Source organism: Caretta caretta, chromosome 1 (assembly GCF_965140235.1).
Source record: "Caretta caretta isolate rCarCar2 chromosome 1, rCarCar1.hap1, whole genome shotgun sequence".
Taxonomy (NCBI): Eukaryota; Metazoa; Chordata; order Testudines; family Cheloniidae; genus Caretta; species Caretta caretta.
Genome location: NC_134206.1, coordinates 124,302,497 through 124,326,259, shown reverse-complemented (window position 1 = coordinate 124,326,259; position 23,763 = coordinate 124,302,497). Strand labels below are relative to the sequence as shown.

General features: G+C 39.2%; 1 protein-coding gene across 3 annotated transcripts in view; it reads right to left on the bottom strand.

Moving 5' to 3' along the window:
* The window catches only part of JADE3 (jade family PHD finger 3), an 87,414-nt gene that overhangs the window by 62,850 nt on the left and 801 nt on the right, over window positions 1-23,763 (bottom strand). The window contains exon 2 of one of the 3 annotated variants that reach the window (XM_075130941.1): window positions 10,749-10,811. The exons of the other annotated variants lie outside the window; for them this stretch is intronic. The gene's annotated coding sequence lies outside the window, so the exon portion shown is untranslated. The remainder of the gene's footprint in view (window positions 1-10,748; window positions 10,812-23,763) is intronic. 3 annotated transcript variants of the gene reach the window in all.

Genomic DNA, 23,763 nt, shown 5'->3' with positions numbered 1-23,763 from the left:
CTCACTTGGAGAGCAATTACAAGTGTGGTCCTAATCTAAGAAGCTGAACTATTACAAGTGGCATCTTATTAATCAGATCATCTCCCCATATGTTTTCAAGGTCAGGTCTTCTGACTTCAGTGACGAAAAACTTACTGCATTTTACTCCTGTTAACACTGTGGTCAGCCCAGCTAAGAGAAGAGATAGATTAAATTATTCTTGTGCAGCAGCAGCATTGCTTATTAAGTTCCAGCCCATTATATCTGTACAAACTCTCAAAGCAATGGAATTGCACAAAGTATACAAGGATATAATTTTGTTTGCAGAACTTTGGGTGATGCACAAGAGGAAGAGAACTATTCTTAGAGCTCAGCTTGCATTTGTAGAAATGGTAATTCAAGACTAAAATGGGCATAATTTATATAGAAATAATTGGGTCAACACCATTTCATAATCATGGTCAAAACAGAAGCACAGTTTGAACTGCAGCACTTTGAACTAGTAGCCCTGAAATACAGAAGGCTCTCTCTTTTCTCTGCCGCTCCCCATACATCCAGGCTGCAGACAGTGGCTAATCAACAACTTTTTCTACATCAAACAAAAAGTAGACCTAAAGTAGTACTTTGTCAGGGCACGATTTTACAGTCCTACATACACAGCTGAGAGGAACACCCCCCATCTATTATACAGGACTGCTTGAAAAAGAATAATTAGTTACAGGTGCTGCCATTAATTAGATACAGGCAGATGATTGAGGACAACAGGTCCTCAGAGAACTGACTTTGTATTTTAACCCTTTAAGGCTACATTTCCAGAAGAGGAATCAGTGAAGGAAATTCACTTCAGTAAATGTCCATGCAAAGTACGGAAATAGTTTTGCCTGCTTAAGAAAAAAATTAAACTCAGTCACAAAACTCCACAGAAACTAGCTCTACAGTATTTCAACACATATAAAAGTTTTAACCAAACACGCAACTGGAGTGCTTGATTGCAGTCAAGCTACTACATGGACTGTATACACAGTTCAAGACATTATGAGCAGTCCATATTTGGAGATAAAAACACACAGAATAAAAGATAGGAGGAAGTCACCTCATTATCGCCTCCAGGTGCAGGATTTTTCTTTATAGTGTACTAGCTAGTGTTTTGTCTAGTGTACTTTGTAAGTGTCCAAAGTGACGTGGCTTCCACCACTTTACTTGAGAAAGTACAGATTTTTGTAATTCCCATTGAAACACTAATGCTTCCAAGTAGCATAACTAAAGTAAGATTTGGTTCAACATACTAGGCATATCTGATCATACTCAAGTAATTTAAGGAGAGAATAGAGGGGTGGGGATTGTTTTGGGGATTTGGGTTTTTTAGTTTTTGGTTTTTTGGTACTTGAAATATTAAGGGCCTTTAGCATTTGTAGTAGTCTTGGCTTTTTTGGGGATGGGGAGAACCTGAATAAAGACCAGACTCTGTTTTATTCACCTTGTTTATCTATCTATCTATCTATCATCATGTGGGCTATGATATGTAAAGTCAACACATCTGCCTGCAGTATCCTAGCACTACAAGATAAATAGACTTGGAAGAATTTAATTTTTTTAAACAATTTCAATGTTTATTTTTAAGCTTTTTTTAATTATTGATTTAACTTTTCACAGTTGCACAATTTTCTGGGGGTTCAGACATTTACTTATAGTACATGTTGAGATTCAAAATGTCAAAACTTTATAACAGTTACAAACTGTCAATATCACATGTCAAAATATACAAAATAAATATCTGTAAATCAAATAAATTCTCAAACATTTTTCTTATTTTGCCTATCTGTACATTTTTATTAACAGCGATGAACAAATTTCTTCATCAGGAGTATGGTGAAATTGACTTTCACTAACATTTACCAATAAAAAACTAATCCCTCCAAACTCCAGGGTAGAGATCAAAGCAAATTGTAACTCTGAATTTACCAGAAAAACATCTGCAGGTTAGAATCCAATTAACATCCTTCCTTTGTATATTCCTTTCCTTTAAGGATAATCTACAAAGCTCGTTTATAAGAGATATTAAAACAAAGAACGTGTAAATTTAAACTGAACACTTCAAAAAAAAAAAAAAATCAGTTCCTCCTTACATGCCAGGTCACGAAGTAGGTATTTTTCCTTGGTGTTTCAGGGTTTCACTAGAATCCAAATTTAGGTTTTGCCAGGTGACTGAAGGATAAAATGATTTTATAAAGTCTATGTTTAGTTTTAAGCTTTGCAATTCACTTAAGAAAAAAAGATCTAGAAGAATAATCATTCAATTGGCATTTGGGTATCTGAGTATTAATTTTCCCTTAAACAAGCCCCATATATGAAGAACTAGCTACCACATTTATTGAAAGGCAATCAGACACACCAAATTTAAAATTACATTTCTTATCACTATTAAAATTTAAACTTTGTTATAGTTTGACTATCCATATGAATAGACACCATTTTTATATTATCCTACTCATGTTTTGGAACTATGAGATGGAGGATGCCTGTGTTGGATATCTGAAGTATTATTCAGCTGACTGAGATCACTAAGAGAAATGCTGAAACCTACTTTCATGGGAATTATATCTGCTCTGAACTGTATTTGTGTATGTGTCCACTATAATAGTCTAATCAAAAATACTGATAAAGAAAAGCTATGACCACATTCATTTCCCAGTATATTTCTGTAATGGCCAGTCCCAGATTCCTCAGCTTCCTTGGCAGAAATTCTGCTTAGGTGGTCTTTTGAAACTGGTGAATGGCCTTGAACAATGTAAGTGTTGTAAGAAATTCTTCCTCAACCAACGGTTCATACTCAGAATCTCAATGCTTTCTCTACCCCTATAATTATTCAAGGAAGGAGGAGATGATGATATTTTGTGCCCTATATAGAGGGCATTAAAATACAGTTATAATTGTCATACCAGATAGACTTCAAACATTTCTTCAGGATGGTCAACCATTATGTTGAAACCCATCCTAGCAGTCAATACACTCCATGTCCTCCAGACAGAAAAATCCAATAAAAATGGAGAAGCTACTTCCAAGAAACACAATATAGAAGAGGTAGCAATGCAAGTAGAAACTAAGGAACCAATGCATGTGAATGTTGTCATAGTGGAAAAAAGCGTTTTTTTTAAAAAAAAAAATTACACTGTTCGTTTCTCATTGGAATGAGAGAACTTCTGGCAAGAAGCTCAGCACCGTGTGACAAATGTGCGTGGCACCACGCTTCTCTAATGGAAAAAGAGCATCAAGCCAGATCTTGTCAGGGGCAGAAGAGATGCTATTACTTAGCCTAATGTTTCTCAACCTTTTCAAGTTGGGGACCCCTTATTCAGAATTGAAAATTTTCACAGCACCCTTACATATACTATAAAAGTAGAAGTAATAAAATAAAAAAAGTTAAAAATGTATAATAAAATCTACTGCATTTGACCTCATGAACTTTGAAGGTTTTGACCACCCTGAAATTCTGGTAAATTGATTTTCTTTAGAATTATCAAGTTTTCAATATCTTGCATGCCCCTGATTGTGTGTGTTTTTCAAGGAGTGGGCCATGACCCCCCAGGAGGGTCACGAAAGGCAATTTCCACCACAATATATATTTTGAAAAGGAACAAAGTACAAAAACAATATATCTGAAATTTGGCCTTGATTAAGGTTTCTTACTCCACACAGAAACTTGATGTAACTTTTTAATGGCCAAGTTAATCCCCTTGAATATATGTTTATAATGGAAGTGCAAAGAAACCTTTAGCCACAGTAGCACAAATGCTGCCATGAAAATACTACATGGGTTATAAGTGGAAACAAAACCACAACCCTTGTGTTGTAGCTGAACCAGCAGCCAAACTAATGTTCTGTTCTTTGCACTGTTCATGAAAAGCTTGCATTTGTTTTCTCAATTGGATACTACAGTTGAACTCAGATGAAAACCAAACAAACTTCTCATCCCATTTCCCAGAAATCATGTACTACTATGTAAGTATAAGTAGACCTTCAACTCTACTGTTTAACTAATTTCAAGAATAGCAAGACACATTCTGTCATATGCAAAGCATGGAGGGTACTAATAATACCACAAAACATGAGAAAAATAGTGTTTTGGTAAACCAGTTTTCACATTCCCTCGTTCGACAACAAACCAATATTCTTTAAGTGTGCAATCATCCTCAAAGGAAAAGATGGCTGGCTGTTTTCCACTATGTTAAGAGCAGAGAGAGAGAGAATTTCCTGTCTCTCTGGCTTGAAGTGCCAATCCCCAAAACTCACCTTCCTCATTGTCTAATGAAGTCAAAAGCAGAAACTACAGTGAACTCAAGAGAAGTAATTTTCCGAGAGGAAGAGAAACATCAATGCCTTTACATACACTGAGCCAGCAGACCTATTATTTCTACTACCTGACAGAGATGAAAGTATCATGGGAGAAAAGGAAGCAGCGGCAAGAGATTATAGGGATGGAGTGGGTTAGGGAGAGAAAGGGGAAAGTTAATTTTACAGGAATCTGAAGGGCTACTAAAAATGAAATACTTAGGAAGGAAACCAGGCAGAAAACTCAGGAATAGCCACTTTTTAGATTGTTCTATCGAAGGCCTGACATGAAAATACAATAGAACAGACACTATTAGATTTAGGCGATGTCTAAACGAGCACTTTTGTTGGTAAAACTTTTGTCGGCCAGCAACGTGAAAACACACATGCACACACTCACACCTTGCCCAACAGAAGTTTCACCAACAAAAGTGCTGGTGTGGATAACACTATGTCAGCAGCAGATGCTCTCCCGCTGACATTGCTACTGTCACTCGTTAGGGGTAGTTTAATTATGCCGGCAGGAGAGCTCTCTCCTGCTGGCATAAAGCGGCTACACAGGAGACGGCGCAGAAGCACAGCTGCAACGGTACAGCTGCACTTCTGTAAGGTCTGTAGTGTAGACATAGCCTTAGACATTAGAGACATGACTGAGTAGGAAGAAGGGACTTGAGATACCTTGCTAAGGATGACTAAGAGAACTCAGAACTCCTATACATAAAGGAATGGGATATGAAATTTCTTGCTTTGGTTTAGATATATTTCTAAACCCCACACATGGTTAATTCTGGAATTGGGTTTTTGTTTTGCTTTTTTATGCTGAAGAACCTTAAAGCACATATATTAAAAAAAACCTCAGATTCAAACAGAAAAGTCATTCTTAGTAAGGCATTCTTGGTAACCGTCAATACCTTAAGCACTAGGTTTACACCTATTACCCTGAAAACTGGACACTTACGTGTAAGGTGTCTTAAGTTTTATTTTTACAATTATGCACAATACTTACAGAAAGAAGTTCAGAACTGGAACATTTTTGCAACTCTTTTCCTTGTAATGTAGTACATATTAGAAGCAAGAGTAAGACCAAGAACAGGGTAGGCCCATTACTCAGTGATGAGGGAGAGACAACAGAAAACACAGCAACAGCCAAAAGTTTTAAGTGTCTTGTTTCACTTTTCACTAAAAAGGTTAGCAGCGATGGGACAACTATAGTAGTTAACATTTGTTTAAATAGAGCAGGAACTACCCCTAAAATAGGTAAAAGAACACATTAAGAATTACTTAGACAAGCTAGATGGCTTCAAATTAGCAGGGTCTGACAAAATACATCCTAGACTACTTAAATTTATTAATCTCTAAGGTGCCACAAGTACTCCTTTTCTTTTTGCAGATACAGACTAACACAGCTGCTACTCTGAAACCTAAAGAGCTCTGAGTTATTAGTGATTATCTTTAAGAACTTGTGTAGGACAGAAGAGATCCCAGAGGACTGTAAAGGGACAAATATAGTACCAGTCTATAAAAAGGGGAAATAAGAACAATACAGCTAGTTATACACCTATCAGGTTAACTTTGATAAGCAGAAAGATAACGGAGTAAATAATCAATTCATACGCACCTAGAAGATAAGCTGATAAGTAACAGTCAACATGGATGTGTCAAGAACAAAATCACATCAACCCAACATAATATCCTTTGATGGGAAAACAAATGTTGTGGATAGGGGAGAAGCAGCAAATGTGATATTATCTTGACTTTTGTAAGACTTTTAACACAGTCTCACATGACTTTCTCATAGGCCAACTAGGCAAATATAGCCTAGATGAAGTAGGCAAATATAGCCCACGATAAAGTAGATGCACAACGAGTTGGAAAACCATACTCAGAGTAGTTATCAAATTACTCAGAGTCAAGCTGAAAGGGCATATCAAGTGAGGTCCTCCAGGAATCTGACCTGGGTCTAGTTCTATTCAATATCTTCATAAATGATTTGGATAATAGCAGAGATTGGCATCACTGGCATCAAACCCAATATATTTCAAGGTTGCATATGCATCACTGGCATCAAACCCAATATATTTCAAGGTTGCATATGCATCACTGGCATCAAACCCAATATATTTCAAGGTTGCATATGCATTGTATCATGAAGCATGTATAATGATCCCCTTCTGTTTATGGCTTTGGCAAGAGCACACTGGAACAGGCATTCAGATACCAAAGGTAATGCATACATATGGCTTCTGGTTTTTTAGGGGTTCTTACTAAAAATAATCCCCAAAATAATTAACTAATTTGAGTTTTATGTAGATGTCCAAAACTCAGAGTTTTTCAGGTGTCTCTCTTCATATATAATGTAATGCAGGGGTAGGCAACCTATGGCACGCGTGCCAAAGGTGGCACACGAGCTGATTTTCAGTGGCACTCACACTGCCCAGGTCCTGGCCACCGGTCCGGGGCTCTCCGCATTTTAACTTAATTTTAAATGAAGCTTCTTAAACATTTTAAAAACTTTACATACAACAACAGTTTAAGTATATATTATAGACTTATAGAAAGAGACCTTCTAAAAACGTTAAAATGTATTACTAGCACGTGAAACCTTAAATTAGAGTGAATAAATGAAGACTCGGCACACCACTTCTGAAAGGTTGCCAACCCCTGCTGTAATGAATAATCTCTTTGTAATGTTCCCTAGTGCACTTTAACATAATTCTGTTTCAAACATCACTACACTGAAGTGCACTAGAGAATCTTCAGTGCACACCAGCAGGGCCAAAAGGACCAATTGGGTAAATAGGCCCAATGGCCTGTGATGGGATGCGAGATGGGGTGGGATCCGAGTTACTACAGAGAATTCTCTCCTGGGTATCTGGCTGGTGAATCTTGCCCACATGCTCAGGGTTCAGCTGATCGCCATATTTGGGGTTGGGAAGGAATTTTCCTCCAGGGCAGATTGGAAGAGGCCCTAGGGGTTTTTTGCCTTCCTCTGCAGCATGGGGCACGGGTCACTTGCTGGAGGATTCTTTGCACCTTGAAGTCTTTAAACCATGATTTGAGGACTTCAAGAGCTCGGACATAGGGGAGAGGTTTATTGCAGGATTGGGTGGGTGAGATTTGGTGGCCTACATTGTGCAGGAGGTCAGACTAGAGGATCATAATGGTCCCTTCTGACCTTAATATCTATGAATGCATAACACCTTAGAACTCTTTAGAGCTCACACTCTAAATACACATTAATGCTCAGTGTAGAAAAGCCTTTAGATACAAAAACACTGGAAATTGTTACTTTCTGTGTTCATTAAATAAACACAGCTTTCAATTGTTATTTTTTGTATCGGGGTGTTTTATTTGTATTCATCTTTTAAAAATGAAAATCAGACTCGCTATAACAGAACAATTGCATAAGTCGGGGAGCGTCTGTAGTAAAAAGTGACTGGGGCAGAAGTGACTGACTTACAAGGAACGAGCCAAAGGAACAAAATATACATAAAACTTTACTGAGCAAAGAAAAGCATGTGGAGAAAGAGGTGACTGCATATTTTTAGGCTTCTAATACCAATGTAGTAGAGGAAGTAGGGTGCAAAGGACAGTGACTAAGGTAATGTGTGAGATTAAAAAGCAAGAATTTAGGCTGAATATTAGTATAAAACTTCCTCTGAATAAGAGCTATTAGGCTGTGTCCCCAAAGGAAGTGGTAGAAGCTACTGTTCCAAACATGCAAATAAAGACTGGACAAAGCCCTTGTATTTTTTTTAAAAATAAAAAAGGGTGCACTACATGAGCCAAGGCATCTTTTCCCATCTCTAATCTGCACTATTTTGAGTGCATATATTTGTGCACATTCATATACTTTTTAAGTGGACATCTTAAAATAAAAACCTAAAGTGTGAGAATATCTAAAATATGGTAGCAGATGTTATGCTGGTAATGCCATAGCTATGCTATTCTCATACACTCTGCAGAAAGTCTCACGACCCCAGAACAAGCACAGGAGAGTCACAACCACTAAAAACACTCTCTCTGCTTTTTCATGGAACCCCAAACACTAAGTGCTATACTTGCAAGGGGGACTCAGGCACATGAATGCCTGAAAGAGCATTTAAGTCCAAAATGTAGGTGTCAGTGGCTTTCACAAAAACACCTGCTCAGTCACTTGCAAGGCTATGTGACAGAAGTCAATAGGCACCTAAGGGCAAGTATTCACTACCCGCCAGATCGGGGGTAGTGACCTATCTATCGGGGATCGATTTAACACGTCTCATCTAGACGCGATAAAAATCGCTCCCCAAACATGCTCCCCGTCGACTCCAGAACTCCAGCTCGTGAGAGGCGGAAGTAGAGTCAACGGGGGGAGCAGCAGCAGTCAACGTGCCGCCGCCCTCACAGCCAGGTAAGTCGACCTAAGATATGCCGACTTCAGCTACACTATTCGCGTAGCTGAAGTTACGTATCTTAGGTCAACACCCTCTCTACCCCCCCAGCATAGACCAGGACTAAGTTTCGACTGGTAAAGTCCCTGAAGTGCCCATATTTTGGCAGGTGGGTAAGTGCAGAGTCACCTCAATCACCACATCACCCAGCAACTCTGCGTGTAAATCACACTTAAACCCCAGTAGAATTCACAAGCTAGATGTTACCCTACTTAACTTGCCTTTGGGGCCCAATCTGATATATGTGCTCTGAGCATGCCTAAACCCGCATAAAAAAGGCCAGAGTTGGTGGCAATACCCCCCAAATAACTTTTAGCCAAGTTGTTGAGGCACTCACCTATCCCCACCCCTCCTCCCTTACCTGATGCGGAGAAGAGATTTGAACTTAGACCTCCTACATTTTAAGAGGGTGCTCTAACCCCTGGACTAGAGAATCACTCTCACTGGGTCTCTGACCCAAGGCATATTTATATACAGTTCAACAGAAGAGATTGAGGGAGACCGGTTCACAAAATACCCTACAGCCAAGTGGTTAGGGCACTCTGGGTTTGTTTTCACTGTAACAGTTAGCTTGACTTACTCCTCTCGAGCTAACCTAGCTTCAACCCACATCCCCCAATAAGATAGGTAGCTCCATTTGGACAGCACTTAACTCAATCTAGAGATGACGTATGGACCGGCTTCAGGTTTGGGACAAAACTTGAGTTATAGCTCAAGCTAACAATGCGATGAAGACAAGCCCTGAGAAGTGGGAGACAAGTTCAAATCCTCTTTTCACATTAGACAGAGGAGAGAACGAAACCCTGATCCCCCACATCCTGGGTAAGTGCCCTAACAACTCGGCTAAAGGTTGGGGGGGGCCCAAATACCTTCTTCTTGCAACAAATGTTTTAAGCGCCTGACTGCAGAAGAGAGTTGAGTGAATATCAAGTAGAGAAATGCACCTCCCTCTGACTGAGACTTGGGCACTTAACTCCCTTAGGCCATGCCCCTCTCCACAAGGCATTTTCTACTGGCTAGCTTAGGCAGCTCCTGCTCAGTGTGCTACCTGTTGTGAATCCCATTCTTAGGCTCCCCATACAATGCATGGGGACAGTTCAGTGTCTAACTCAGTTGTGAACTCCACCAAGAGGCAGGGCATCTAAAGTTAGATTCTCCATTGCTTGAGTCCCTTCGCGAAACTCGTCCTAACAATAAAGAGATTTCTACACTAAGAAGAAAACCTTTTACTTTCATACTATTAACAAGCAGAACACTGAGTAACAGACTGGCTGTCTTTCCACTCATTTAAAATGACCTAACTCAGCAAGTCAAGACAGTCACACGTATGCTTCCTCCTCCCCCTGCCCCATCACAATCTCCCATTAATCCACAGCAACTTCAGCTTCCCACATTGAGAACCTGCCCAATCCAGCAGCATCCCCCACCACTTCATCTCATCTTCAACTCATGAGGGTTGATCCCAACCTACTGAAATGGCTACTCATTCAACCTTTTCCTCACTAAACATTATTTCTTTTTTCTCAATATCAAAGTTCCATCCTTCCAACAGCACTCATTTGCTTCATGCGTGTGTGTCCCCAGTCCCCCCCACCAGAGCCTTGGAGGTTTTTCACTCTCAGTCCCTTCCTCCTAGCCCTCACCTCAGATTCAGCTGTCCACTCTTCCAACTTAGACTCCCCATTGTCCCTTTCTCCCACCAATTCCCATCCGCTGAACACCAACCCTGTCTCACTTGCAAAATTAATTTACCTGCTCCTGGTTTTTGTTCTGCCAACACCCGTAAAAAGTCTCAATCATACAAGCTTCCTCCACTACAAGTCTGTCCTCTCCTCTTTCAGTTCTGCCATCTTCCTGATCAACCAACACTGTCCCTTATCACTAACTATGACCACTTACCCTCTCCCTGCCCCACCATTAAAACCCTTCAGCCCTCTCCAGGCAGGATATTGCCTCCTTCATATTGCCCCAATGCACAGAATACTGGAATACTCTTCCTAAGCTCACCTGCAAGGCCTCTGCCTTCTCTGCAATCAAGTCCCAGCTTAAGACCCACTTCTGCTGCAATGCCTGCAGAAAAAGAAATGACCAGTTTAAGTAGTAGTTAGGAATAATTTATATAGCCTGTTTGAAGTATGGGGGTGAAGAGACTTTGTAAATGCAACCTTTTATTACCAAGATGTGGTCAACTATCACCTTGACCACTAATATGTTGTGCCCTTCCCTGTGTTTAGACTGTGAGCTCCTTAAGCAAGGGACCTGCCCTCATTTTAGTGGGGAAAGCACTTAGCATGCTGGAAGTGCTCTCAGTGACTGTCCACAATTGTAATTCCAGACATTTGAATATAAAAATCCCCACACTTCTAAAGTTTCCTCAGCTGTACTCTCCATAGAGCTCTATGAGCAAGACCATTTTAAATATCTTGGCTATAGCTAAGACGCCCATCACCTTTTTATCTAAGCAAATCACAGGGCGGAAGGAGGAAATCAATGCCAACATGCAACTCCAATAAACTTGTTACTTTGAGACTTAATGATTACTTTAAAACAAAAAAACCTTTCTACTAGTCCCATTTAGCTAATGATTCTGATATTCATTAGTTAATTACTATATTTGTTTCTGTGGTATTGTCAATCTTTTCTTCCTGGTCTCTCCTTTCTAAGATGTGAACAGTGGTCTCCAACCTTTTTACACACAAGATCACTTTTTGAATTTAAGTGCAACACAGGATCTACCCTGCCCCATCCGTTCCCTGAGGCCCTGCCCCACTCACTCCATCCTCCTTCCGTCGCTCACTCTCCCCCACCCTCACTCACTTTCACCAGGCAAGGGCAGGGGGTTGGGCTGCAGGAGGGGGTGGGGGCTCTGGCCTGGGGCCGAGGGGTTCGGAGTGTGGGAGGGGGCTGAGCCTAGGGCAAGGAGTTTGGGCGCAGGAGGGGGCTCCGGACTGGGGCAGAGTGTTGGGCTCCAGGAGGGAACTCAGGGCTGGGATGTGTGCTCCCACTGGGCAACAAAGTGGGGCTAAGGCAGGCTCCCTGCCTGGCCCCACTATACTCCCAGAAGCGGCTATCACACCCCCCGCAGGAAAAGGGCTGCACCTGGCTCCATGCACCGTCCCTCTCTGCAGGCACCGCCCCCACAGTGCCCATTGGCCGCAGTTCCCCGTTCCTAGCCAATAGGAGCTATGGGGACAGTGTTTGCAAGCAGGAACAGTGCACGGAGACTCCTGCTCCTGCCCCTGCCCCTCCCAGGCCTCAGGGGCATGCAGACCGCTTCCAGGAGCGGCACGGAGCCAGGGAGTCTGCCTTAGCCCCACTGTGCCGCCAGACTTTTAGCAGTCCAAGATCGCGATTGACGGGCAGAGGCTCCAGGATCGACCCGTTGGTGACCACTGCCTTAGAACAGCTCCACAAACAACAACATCACCACCACCAGCTCACCTTAAGGAGGCTGCCCCTCCATACCAACAATTTAGTCAGTATTCAACAGGAGGTTAGGCAACCCCACAGGAGAAGAGAGAGTAGGGAAGAGAGGAAAAAAGGTCCGTTTTAAACACCAGTGATTTATCATGAAGAAAACACAAAATTATGTATGACAGGTGCTAAAACTACTCAGTTCATCACTTTTTAAGAAGTAACTGCCCCTTATCTGCATTCAAAGACCCACTGGCCCAGTTATGATTTTCAGCATTAGCACTTATGACCTGTGCACTATCTTTATCCACAGAAGAAACCCCTGATATTTACCCAGAAGTCAGAAAAAAAAGAGACTTTTCCATTTTGGCCTCAAAATAAGGTGTTGAAGACAATCAAGAAGGTAATAATTCTGGAAGTAGAAGACAGAGTGCCCACACACAGTAAACTAGACTTAAATAGCCTCACCTCTGTGGCTACACATTTCATGGCAGTACCCAGAAAATAATTCTTCCTTAAAGTTTTGAATGGTCAGTGTCCCTTACTACTATGAAAGGGAAGCCTCATCTAACATAATACTCCCTTCAGGCCGTGCCGCGCCGCACCTCAGTCTGACAGAATTAACATGGAGTTCTAAGAAACAAGTAGTGAAATCTTGGCACCACTGAAGTTAACAGGAGTTTTGCTATTGACTTCAAGGGGTTCAAAATTTTTGCAAAGGCAATCTAATGACTTCGCTAGCACCTACCAGAAATTTAAAGATACCAGTGAGTTTGCTTTTTGAGATGTGCTTAGCTTTGCTGTGTCCCAGGCAAAGACTTAAGATCGAGTTAGGATATAAAAGCCTTTGTTTATAGAGGTCAACTCTAGTAGGAAGGAGTATTATGAAGAGTAAAATTATGACTTTCAATAACAGTCTAAAAACTTCAAGGTCTTCATGGTCTCCCTCCATTAGCTTAAAAAAGTTACGAGAACAGTTTTGAGAGACTGACATATAAAGCAAACATCTTAAAGCAAGCACAGTTTCCACTGGAGTTCAGCAAGGATTAAAGTAGAAATGTAATTGAACACACAAGTCATACCCTACCTCAACACAGGAGATAGTAGCATCAATTCTGAGAACTAAAGTACATAATGTCTCCCCTCAAAAAGCAAGAAACAGCACTAACATAACAATTAAGAGGTCATTTATGTTTACTGTAAGAGCCATGTTCAAGAGAAATTGTACACCCATTGAAATTACAAGAGAGAAGCTTTGTACCGTATCTTCCATGCTATTATAAACCAGAGCTCACTGATATCTGAAAACTTGGCATTCAAAAAAACAGATGACATTAAAAGTGAAGATTTATTCTGAAAAGTGATCACGGTACATAAAGCACGTTAAGATATCTATTCACTGGGTATTGTACCCGCTTATTTTAGTGCCAAAAATTAGCTCTCACTGTTTTACTCTTGATAGCCGTGCAAAGCCAACAGCAATGTAAGAAACAGAGCTGAATTCTGCTCTCTAGTGAACTATCACCATAGCTAAATTCAAAATTCTGATCAGTTACATCTATGCTAACCAATTAAAGGAAAAAAACAGGTTGCACAGGTGTCATTGACAGCATTATATGAATATAATAAGGTGGCCCAGATACCCCCTTAGGGCACAGTTAGACCTGAAGAAACTTATTACTGATGACAATGCCTGATACAGAAGCCAGTTTGACTTTCACATCCCAGTCACAGCAGGATAGGCTGAGAGTAAAGCCATTTCTATATTAAAAAATGTACACCAGTGTAACTAAGTTGATTTAGCTACATCAGTCCAAACCCTTAGACAGACTTGAGGCTGTACAAGTTCTTCTAAAACCAATTTAGCTTATACCATTTTCTCCTTTTGTACAGTTCTTCCAAAGAGCAAGAGAACATTTTACAAAATAGAAAAATTAAAAACCACAAAACCTAATAAAAAGGCATCTGGGAAGAAGTATAGTATCTGAAGCTAATTTTAAACAATTTGGAAATTAACTAGACCTCAAGTTGATATGGTCCCTTTGAGTTTTTATTTCACTAATTCTGGTTTTGCTGTTATAGGAAATCACTCAAAGCCACACACAGCTGTAAATGCCAATCAAAAATTAGTAAAAAAGAGTATGACAGAATGATCTAGTAGGAAGGTTAATTACAACTATACAGATGTATATATAAATGTGTACACACACAAGTTTGTGACAATTGAAAAGCAAAATAGAGTAAGACCATCTACTTATATGGAAGCAGAATTATGATCTACATCTTTTATATTTATCATCTGAAGTGCGTTCTCAAAAAAAAAAATACAGCACAGTCAGTGAGAACGTTTCTTCTCTCCCACCAACAGAAGTTGGTCCAATAAAGATTGCCTCACCACCTTGTCTTTTATATGATTTCCATGCATGCTAACACAAACAGCAACTTTCAGTAGATGGTACCGTATACCCCACATAAATGTCTGCCAGGAAATTATACCACTAACAGACAATCTTCTACCTGACCTAAAGCATTTCCATGAAGCCCATCCAAAAAAGAGCTGACAGGTGCTGGAATGTTTGCAGGCTTATTACGAACAAAACCTAGAAGAACGAACTTGCTGGAGTATAGCTTTGCAGTAAAGATAAATCAGACCCAGATGATTTACACGGTACCTGAGCAAATTGTTTGGCAGTGCCAAAAAAAGGGGGGGGGGGAGGGGGAAGAAGAGGTGACTTTCTGGGATCATTATAAAATGATCTGGAAAATCAGCATCAAGATGTTAGAAGGTAAAAACCACCAAATGGAAGAACCGTAAGCATCAAATGCAGGGTTGGAAAGGTAAATAGGACATAAAAGACAACGCATTCAAGCTGTTTTTAAATACCTTTGACATTTGATTTATCCTATTCCCCCCACTCCCATCTCAGTTCAAGAATGCAGCAAGCCCTGGAAAGAGATGAGAAAATTGTAATGATAATTTAATCACTTTTTTTAAGGCGGTGAAATAGTACCTTCAAAAGCAGTTAGATGCCCAGGCAGTCTGGTTGATGCTCTGTTGGCAGCCTTTTAAAAAACTTCAGAACTCAGCCATCCTGTTTTCCATGATCTGACTTCCGTAGTTTTCTGCCATTTTTTGGCCACAATCTGACACTACCTTATTCACAAACCAGATTTAGGTTAGAAATATGGATATTCAGTTGTAAACTCTATAGGAAAAAGGCATAAACTAAGGATTAGGTCCACAAATTATGTTTTAACCTCTTCCTCCTGTGCTGGCTCAACCCATGAGCTTTATATTTGGTAAATCATATTGGCTAAACACAAATATTCCATAGTTTCTCTGAATAGTTTTATTTTATCTGTGTGTGGCCCATTTCTGTTTAATTAGATCGAAGCCAGATTTCCACTGAGAATGCAAGAGTAGCATCATCAACATCCATCCATCTAATCCCTTGGAAACCTCTTTCAACTGCCATTGTAAATTCAGTGTCTCTAGACAGCCTTGTTGTGTAAAATGCTGTATTTTGATTCAAGTCTCTCTCATGCTCGGGGCAAATTTCAATACACTTATTTTAGCTGGATGAAAATAGAGAATTTCCCAGAGACTTTGACAAAATATCACTGGGAAGCTACTTTAAAGCCTTTAAGACACCAATCAGGTGTTTCATTAATGAAAGTACTGGAAATTTAAAAAAATCATTTGCATTGTGTTTTAGAGTTACTATGTCTACTTCTTTATAAGGTTTAAGTAAGCATGCTGAACACCCATATGTCAGAATTTTAGGATGACTTCAAAGAAATTCTCATCTTTCATTTTATTTTTTGTTGCCCAAGTAGATGGAAAAAGGCCAACCAAAAATTGTAAAGAAAAGTATCTTCAGCAAGTTGGACACAATATTCTGCCATTTTTTCCCCCACATACAAGAATCAACAGCATTAAGCAAGAATGCATCTACTCCATGAATGTATGCTTGTAGCCATTAGATCACTCACGTTTTTCCAACCATTTAGTATTAATATCACTGTTGGTTTTTTCAGTTCTTCCTTCAATTTGATTCACTTTTACCATATTTAGATGTGAAAAAGAGTTCAAATTTGTCTAATGTAGTACATGCAGGGCAAGGTGCTTCACTTGCCTCTTTACAATGCTCATTTCATGCTACACTAAAGGTGATTATGATGTTAGCATAAGTTAAGATTGCAACTTCATTATCAAATTCAAGTCTCCGTCTTTTAAATGATAATCACCAGTTTGATCTTTGCCATTTATTTGAGAGAGAAACAGACTGCTGTTGAACAAAGCTGGATGTCGAAGAGCTGCTGGAATGTCCAAAACGGTGGCTTAAATTATGACAGCATAATAGCAATGCTGACCAAGCCATCAAAAGTCTCATTTGACGGTTCAAGCTCCAGTGTTCTGCTCTTCCTGTCCAACAGTGAAATTTTAATTCAGTGGCACATTTGCTCTCTAAGAATCCAGAAAAACTGATTTTCTGCACTTCTTGAGCATAGATGGTTAAAAAAAATTCTCTGATTTCCCAGAGCCTGAAAGCCCTGGCAGCTGCTGAGTAAAACTGACAATTTCAAGCAAGTGGTCAGGGTCCAGGGAGCAGATTTGTTTTGGAAACTCCATGTTCCAGGGGGAAACCCATCCTCTCCCCCTCCCCCACCCCACCCAGATTTCCAGTTCACAGGGCTTAAAAATATTGGATTCATTTTGACTGGAACAAAACCAAAATTTCAAACCCACAATTTCCCACAATCCAGTAATCCTGCATTGTGACTAGCTCTGCTCTTGAGATGACCACAAATTTCACTTATCTGGTTATTTATCAATGTTTACATTTCCTTTTAGCATTATCATTTGTTTTCATTACTTCACTCCATTCAGTCATTTGAGGAAAAGGAACCTCTCTGTGTTTCTCCCCTCCTTGGTGCTGCAGATGTAGAAGATCTATGCTCAACTCTTTTTCCATCTTGGAGCCGCCTCCTCAATGAATAGGTCCTGTGCCTGCCTCTGTTGTTCCTTAGTGCTTTCCTAAGGAGCCACAAAATTAAATTTACATTCTGCTGAAGCAGAAAGCACATGCCCAGGAAACCTTTCTTTTGTGATCAGGCCCAAATCTGGATGGGATTTCTCCATACTAAGTCACCATAATGTGCGATTGATTCCAAGTGGACTTATTTTGATATTAAGGTATCAAAGGTAAATTAATGCTAGAATGATATTAAAAAGAAAAATAAGAAACAGGCTGTTAAAGGAGAATAAAAGTCACAAATGATCCCACCAAAGACTTGTAATGCTTTTCCTTATCAGGAGTATACACCTTTCTGGTTCATCATCACTTTTGTATGTGGTCATTTAAAATCTGGAAAGAACTGGTGTGAAACAATGGTGGGAGGATGGGGGGGGGGGAGAAGAGAGGCACGAGAAAATATTGCCATTTATTTTGCAATATACGCTAGGTGGTGTGTACATCAAATATTTGGTGTACTGGAACAATAAATTGCTTACAATTTACATTACCCCATTTACATTTGAAACCTGTCAAATCATTTAAAAGTTAACTGGTGAATATTTTCATGAATGAAAGCCCTAAATTCAGTTCATTATGATCTGTGAGAGAGAGATCTATTCAGTCAATCCCCCTAATTTTTGAACAAAGCATTATTAGTCTGGAAGTTTGTAACAGAGATACTGTATTCATTATTTTCATGTTTCAAAAGTTTCCATCACTCAGTCAGGGAGATGAAACAATACCACATGACCAAACACTTACTACAAACAACAAGGAACTGAACATTTCATGAACAACCCATACATCTAAGATTTCTTCCTTGAAATTTGTTGAATACTTACAAATAGCTAACATATTCCAAAACATCAAAATTAGTTTGTGAACTTGCTAAACAAAGAAAGAGTTAAATTCATAATTAATACTCAATTAGTTACTTATAACCAATGCTTCTGTTATAGTCTTTAGTTATATTTGTATAGTTATACACCAATCCCTCTCTCTGAGACAGAAGAACAAAATACAAATTATGTATCAAGCATTAACAGTTTTAGCAGCCAGGAGTGCATGTATAAGCCGTATTTTGAGTCTCTCCTTGCCGTTAGGATTAAAACATAAGGAGGCATTTGCAATGGCATATGCAATGTTCAGTCTCCAGTTTGACAAACAAGCAGACCTCAGTAATACAGTGTTAAGACGACAAGCAGTGTACTTAAAGAATGAAAACAACTCTAAAGTTTTCAAACAAAGTTTAACAAGCTGTGACACACACACAGCAGTATCTAATCTGGGAGCAATTTGTAAAAAATTGCACTACCATTAATTTATCACCCTACCTTCTGCAAATACTACAAACAGGCCAACTTGCTGCCAGTTCAAGCTTCACAGCCATGTGAATAGTCCAAGTTCTCCTCCATTGTCTATATTAAACAATAACTTGTAGGAAAGCTCTACAAAGGCTCAAGCATTCAGCACGTCTAAGATAATGTGTCCCAATGCCGTTCCTACTAACTGAAATGTAGATCTCTGTAATACTGTAAGCTCAACTTCTCAGAAGAGAGGGGAGATTTGAAATTCAGTGAAATATGAAAAAGTGAACAGCTCAAAAAAAAAAAAAAAGAGGGGATTGGTTAGTAATTACAGACATACAGGGGTGAAAAAATGCAATCCTGAGGTTCGACTTCTCTCCATAGAAGTCAATACCTGGCTGTGACATTACACACTTAAGCCCTCCTGCAAGATGTTATCTTATAGTTAATCTCAAAAGACAATAAAATACAGAACAATATTAACATATTGATGGGGAGGGGGGGTGTTGTATTTCACATCTGCAGATGTACCCAGGAGACAGCACAAAGAGCAAGGTTATTTTAGAATAACATTAAGTGATCAGTTGCATTTAGGTGGCTACATATTCTTGGACCAAGATTTTTAAAACAGGAGCCTAAAGTGGAGCTGTTAAATCTATATTTATGCAGCCAAATAAATTACCCAATTTTCAAGAGCGACAAGTACCCCACAGCTCCCGTTAACCTCAAGAAGCCTCATTCTTGCCTCATGCATTCTCCACAGACCTATATTCTGTCAGTTCTGAGTGCAAAATGTTATACATCAGCTTTTGAAAAAAAAAAAACAGTCATCTGTTAGCTTTCATTATATAAACAGAAACATCCCTGATGAGGGATGCTATTAACTTGGTAGTTTCCAAGTTTTAAACAGCGTACGCTCAAAATTTTGTTTATAACTCCAACTTCATTATGTTTCAAACACTAAAACAAAAACTATTTTAAACTTGAGACATCAAAGAGATACACCAAACATAAAATTGTAGAATGGAGTCATTCTTCTCTTTAAAAATTCCAAAAGTATTGAAATTATTCACCTATAACTGTCCAGAAACCTAAATCTTTACCACAAGAGTAAGTGGTAAATTTGGCTATGATCACCATTTGCTTTGGTCAGCAGCAAAGTGACTAAAACCCCACTTTAAGATGCAATGCACATTTAGCTATAGACTTGGTAAGGACATCTTCATAATTTAAGATAGATGCATAGTAAGAACTTACCAACCTGCCCTAACCGGCTCTTTAAAGTATCCTTCATAAACATATATGATACTTTAAACAAAGTTTCTTTGTTTAAAGTAGCAAACTAACATCTGATTATACACAGGCACACGCATGTAACAAACCAGCTTAATTCAGAGCCCCACAAAGTCACTTGTCTAGGCCCCAGACAAATAACTTACCTTCAAACAAGAGTGTAGAAGAGATACACTGTTTGTTATTTTTGTTTGACCTGTACCAGTTTTCATCCAAAGATCACTAAATGTGTTCTACAGAAGGGAGTAAGAACTATTATCTGTATCCTAGAGATATAAAGAAAAGTTGTACCCTTCAGCAAGTCATATACAATGAGTTAACTGTATAGGTGGGACTAGAACCCAAGCCTCCAGACAGCACGATCCCATGGGCATGAAGTTTTCAAAGATTCTTTAGATATAGTTTAGATATCTTACCTACAGAAATACTGAGAGTTTTAAACAGACATCTTGTTTTAGATCTCATATTTATTATTCTTTTAAATCAACAGAACACATTAAAATTAAAATTAGTTCTCGTAACCACATGGCTGCTATCATGCCAACAAGGGATTTAACTTATAGGAAAATGCAAATGTAAAACCAAAGCTAATGGTAGGGGCCTCAGGGGCAGTAATAGGATCTCAAACTACTTTTAACTCATTTTTTAAATTGACTCGATTTCAAGTTGACTGTATCCCTTTTATAATATAGGCACTAAGGATAGAACTTACAAGGGGGACTTAGGCATCAAGGACATTCACAAAAAATGATTGCTCTGCTGCTTCCTAACCGTGTAGAAACCTAAAGTCCGCACCAGTAAAGCCCCTACAGTGCCTACATTTTGACAGCTGGCCATGTACAAATCCAGCTCAGTCATGACATTGCCCACCAACTTGGTGCCTAAATCACATCCACCTACGCCCCAGTGGGATTCTCAAACAAGGCATTCCACACCTATTTTGCCTTGCAGCTGAATTCACGAGACAAGTTCTGAGCGCCCCTAAACCTATAAAACAGATGCAAGAAGTGGCGGTCGTGCCACCCCTTCATTCCCAGAAACCTTCAGCACAATGGTTAGAGTACCCACCAAGAACTTGGGAGACCAGGGTTCAATCCCCACTGTGCCTGATGCAGAGCTGGGTCTTGAATTTGGGTTATCTACCTCCCAGAATAGTGCCCTAACCACTGGACTATGGGGTATTTGGGAGCAGGTTTCAATCTCTCCCGTTGAAGCCACAACCATAAATATTTTAAAGAACTGCTAAGAGCAAAATGCACTCAACATTCTCCACAAGAGTAGAAGTTCAGCAATAAAGAACAGCAGCTATGTTTTGAAAAAGTTTAGAGTAAGTTACAGGTAAACTGCTATTTTTTAAAATGGCAAGACTTAAGATAAAAAACATATAGCCTAGTAAAAAGTTTATAATTTAAATTTTACCTTATTACAACAACAAGGATGACAAGCTCTGAGATGCCAAGAAATGAGACACAAACTTTCTGGTTTCTCTGTCTGAGTGAGTTCACAAGCAACAGGTAGAAAGGGAAAGAGGGTTTAACCCCAATCCTGCCCAGAGGTCCCCTGAAGCTGACACTTATACTCACAAAAGATTCTACTGATTTTAATAGACCCTTGATCTGGCAATAAGTTTTGACACCACTACAGGCGTTCATGTGTCATCTCCTTTGCAAATCTTTGCTTCAGGTACCTGTTATATTACTCGCTCACTCTAGAAAGAAAACAAGGAAAACAGCTGCTCAGATTTCTCACAATCTTAAGGAAGCAGTTTTTGTAAAGGTGACCTAAAAAACAAAGGGGGAGAAGAAAGGTTATAGCTTTTTTGGTGATTTATAGTCCACACAAAAACGGAAGAAGATTTTCCCACCTCAGCAAAAGTTTGGTTCCCCCTGCTTTCCTTAAGCTTTAAAAATATAAGGCATGTCATGTCTAGTCTGACTGGAAGTCAGAAGTTCACACAAAAAAAGACCCAAATCATTTTATAGCACACCCTACTGTGAAATGATTTTTTTTAAAATCAACTCACTTGAAAACTCATTTTTCTACTAGAACAGCCTTTCAATATCACTTACTTTAAAAAAAAAGTTTTGTGATTTCCAGTTCATAATTTTTTAATGGTCTTCCGGGCAGTCTTAAGAGCATGCTCAGATCTTCCCGTTCTTCTCTGTGCACATGCCCAGGCCCCCCAGCATTTTAGCTTAATCAGAGCTGAAACTGAAAATATCCTCATGTATTGTTCGGGAATAGTAGATGCAATTGAGCTCCCCCCAAAACAGGGTATCATAGGTGTGTCACTCACATGATGTAAGAAGTGCAACTGATCAACAAAACAGTGAATCTTGTCATACACAAACTGTTGTCAAATGCATGAAGAAAAACTAAAAAGAACAGCTCTCTAATCTCTGCCAGTTATAACAACATTAGGTGTTACTTATAGCAATAGTAGATACAAAATTTTCATATGGGAATGACATTTTCAACTGGATGGGTGTCTTTTCAATTATAGGACTGTCAACCAAAACAGTTGTCTCCCTTCCCCCACGTATATCAATAAATGGAAAGCAGGATAAATGCAGATTTAAAAAAAAAAAAAAAAAAAAAAAAAAAAAAAAAACCCCACACCCTAGATCTTAAATTGTTTAGTCCAAAGTATCATTTGACTAAAGTTAAAGCTCACGATCACCTAGAAAGATGCTTTCACCCTGAGTTCTGAATCATGTATAGTTAACCTTTTTCACAACACCACAAATGTTTGATTCACAGAAATTAAGTTTTAAAGGAAGTGCATATTTAAATAATAAGAAAATGGAAGATTAAATATCTCTAGCTGCACCACAATAATTTTAACCCTCTTCCATGGCTTGTCATACAATATAATTGATTTGTAAGCATTTATTATTTGTATTACAGTAACACCTACTCATTGTGTTGGGAGCTCTGCAAGTGTAAAATAAGGCAGGCATGTCTCAAAGAGCATGACAACATTAACTAAATACAATATGAAGGGTAGTGAAAGGTGTTTTCTGGAACGGCAGCAATAGAAACTTCCAATTTCCAATTCCAGCGGTAATGTGACATTTATCAGAGGGGTAGCCCTGTTAGTCTGTATCCACAAAAACAATGGTGGCACCTTAAAGACTAACAGATTTATTTGGACATAAGCTTTTGTGGGTAAAAAACCCACTTCTTCAGATGCATGGAGTGAAAGTTACAGATGCAGGCAAAAAACGTGACATTTGGCACTCTGTTGGATTCTCCATTGTAAAGTAATGATACTACTTACCTGTGTCGCACTATGCTATGATCACTTTTAACACTGTTTACATGTAAAGATAATGCAAGGATGTATTATTTTAGCTATTAAACTACTATCTAATAAGAACTTTTTAAAGCTAAAAGATCAAGTATTTCAGATTCATGAAAAATCTGATTTACCTGCACTCATCAAATGAGAAATACTAGGAAGCCATTAAGACAACTCTTCCACATAAGCTACATACTTTTCAGTCTGACTTCATTCCTCGGGGCAGAATATGTCCTCATTTATTCCAAAGGCAATACTTATTTTGCATACTAGGCTAACCTCCCACCACACCCAAATGCACTCTTTCATGATTAAGCAGACTCATGCAGAAACTAACAAGTCTTCACATCTATCTGCAGTGAACAAAGAACATTTCAGCATGGACTTCTCTTATTAGGCATATGCGCAGAGCATAGCGGAACAAGGCCCTGATCAGGTCTTTTGGCATTACCACAGTATTTATAGTTTAAGTGCCAAGAGAGCATAATAAAAAAAATAAATAAATGCATACTGACCCGGTGAGCCCATCCCCAAGTCACCTTTGCTTTCAGCTTGATTAGCACAAGGGGCTCATCTACAAAATTACATTTTCTTGCTGGGAGGGAGGGTAGGTATTTATTTCTTACACCCACTAATCAATTTAATCTACATCAAAATAAGCCACTCTAACCGAAATAACTGCGTCCCCA